Below are 3030 nucleotides of genomic sequence, written 5' to 3'. Positions count from 1 at the left end.
ATATACACATTGTGATACCCTAATATAAACAATATGATACACTGTAAACAATAAAAACACATAATGTAATTCAAAGGAAGCAACGAAAATACACTTTGTGTTAGTGGCATAAAAAATTCAATGGTGGAGAGTTATCGACGCAGGCGCGTTTTGCAGAAGGATCGACAAGGAATCAAATCATATTTATAATCTAGGCTAGGAAAGAAGATGACTATGAAAAAAAAATACTAACATTTACTCTGATGCATGGATAATCGCATGCTAAACAATAGCTTAATTAAGTGAGGGCCAAGCCGGTCTAGCCACATGATGGTCGTACAAATGAGTTTTTAGGCGGTTTTGATCGCAGGTTGAGCCGCATGGATCCTATGTTTGTTTCTGTTTGTTTTTCTCGACTTGCTCTTCCATTTCTATTGTGACGCTCTTTATATCAGTTATGAATTTCCTATTTAGGGGGTTATGACTTTCTTATTTACGGGATGCATATATAAATTAATTAAGCATATTCATAAGTTGTATTTTTTATTACTAAATTACCGTTTTCTATTTATTTAATAAAACCAACCACTACAATACAATTTCTAATTCAAAATCTAAAATGTCATGTCAACTTAAGAATTATATAGAAATTATTCCCAACTATAAGGACTTTAAACCAATTTCTAAAGGAACAACACTACAAGAAAAATGACCTTCAGAGAAACTTTTGTTTTGTACTTAATAGTCTTAAAATTTTCTCTAAAGGTTTTATAGAAGCTTTCCATTTCCGTTAAAAAGCTTCTCTATGTAAGGGTAGGTAAAGGTTTTAGGGAGAGTTTCACAAGGGTGTATTTTTGTTAGCTTTTAGAGACATTTTTTGGGGGTTTTAGATACATTTTCAAAGTTTATCTAAAGGTTAGTCAATTTTCTTTCAAAATCTTCTCTAAAAGTATTTAATTAGTGACGATTTTAAAGTATTGTGATGGTTTTCTAAAAGGTACTTTTAGAGAAGGTTTACAAAAAAACTTCTCTAAAGGTATTGGTATTGACTTTAGTGACATTCTATCAAAACCTTCTCTAAAGATATCATTTAGTTACATTTTATAAACTTTCTCTAAATCTTATCTTTAGATACCAGTATTCAAAATCTTTAAAGCTCATTTTTAGATACACTTTTAGAAGGTTACTTTCTTCTCTAAAGCATTAATACTATTATTAAATTCATTCATATATTATCTATAGATTCATATAATTATATATATTACTAGTTTTGTGTCCGTACAATACGACGGGATGACAAATTTTCTAATAAGCCTAAAACTAAAAATTAGTGCAACTATTTATCAAAAAAAAATATAAAATTTATATTTAAACATTCGATCTTTCAGTGGAACTCTTACAAGTTACAAATGGTTTAGGGGCTATTTGGCGGTTGCTGAATGGTTTAGTGCAGAATGGTTAAGTGGTCAGAATGGTTAAGAGGGCCAGAATGGTTAAGTGCTGAATGAAATAATGTTGTTTGGTAATTGTTCTCTGAATGACAACAAATTACCATTTTAACCCTCTGTATGATTTAGTACTTAATGAAATATAGCTGTTTGGCAAATATCTGAATAAAACAATTATTAGTACTAAACTCTATTATCAAGTGGCAAAACAGCCACTGCTTATAAACAACCCCTTATATACAATATTTACAATAGTGATTAAACAGCCACTGCCTATTTGCAACTGATTCTGCTTTGCTTTCGATTAGTTTCTGCTAGACAACAAGTATATATATAAATTGGACATCTATTTTGGTTGATGATATCTTGCTAGTAATAAAGAATGGCATCCAACCTTTACCACTTATCATTATCACTTGATCAAGAAGCTCATCAATGAAGCACCATAAACAAAACCAAGCCACTGTTTCCTAAAACCATGAATCCACATAGACAGAAACCTAGCAACATGAGTAATTATACTACAATTAGGAAATAGTACCCAAATTAACCTGCTTATGCTTAAACAGTCTCTACCTCTACAATACCCAGATTAACCTGTTTATGTATAAAAACAGTACCCATGGGCTCAAAGCCACTGTTTCAAGAAACCTCATCGTGTGATTGCAAGGTTTAAACATAAACATTGAAGGAGACGGTAGAGGAAGCAGATGTAGGGAAGCGGGGAGATCGATTTTAGGGAAATACCTTAAGTGAATGACGACCGTGGAAGCAGATGGAGGGAACGGTGATCGTGGAAGGAGATGAAGGGAACGGCGACCGTGGAAGGAGATGGATTATCACAGAAGGAGACAGTAGGTGAAGCTGTGGAAGGCGACCGACGATGGAGACGGTGGTGGTCACCGGTGATGGAGACTTGGGAGGCGACAACCGGCCGACCTGGGGAAGGGGACGAGACTCGTGAAGGCGACGTTAAGAGAGAATGGGACGGCTGGAAGAGTGGTGTGGAGGGGTAAAGAGGGAACAAATGCAATCTGAATGGTTTAGTGAAGCTCTAGATGCAAAATGGTTAAGAGGTTATTGTAACCATTAAGAGGATTGTTTTTTTTTGCCAAACAAACCTTACCTCTTACCGATTAAGAGGTTGGCTCTTAATGTCACAGTTAAGAGCCAAATAAACAGCCCCTTAGTGAAAAAGAGAATCAAATGGATAAAATAGACGTACACATTTTACTAATACATTCTTTTGTGTGGATAGGATGGTCTAGCCTCAACAATTTCTATAGAAAAATTCATAAACAAACCAAAAGTGAATGGAGCACGTGAAGCCTTCACAACATGCAACTTTTTATCTATAATAAATACAAGTGAAGCCTTCACAACATGCAACTTTTTGTCTATAATAAATATAAGCAACATGAACTTCTAATCAATAGTCAACAGTAGGAAGGAGCATCGATGATTTTCTTTAATCAAGTTACACTTTCATCCAAAATACAAAAGTAGAACATTTTCTAACAAATAAGGATGTACATAATTGATATTGTTATAATTTAAAGAGATTTGTGGTGATTGGTTAATTGTTATACAATACCCCTTATCC

Source organism: Cynara cardunculus, unplaced genomic scaffold (assembly GCF_001531365.2).
Source record: "Cynara cardunculus var. scolymus isolate 2C unplaced genomic scaffold, CcrdV1 Un_Scaffold_1133, whole genome shotgun sequence".
Taxonomy (NCBI): Eukaryota; Viridiplantae; Streptophyta; class Magnoliopsida; order Asterales; family Asteraceae; genus Cynara; species Cynara cardunculus.
The sequence above is the reverse complement of the archived record's forward strand: the minus strand, read 5'-3'. Positions refer to the sequence as shown.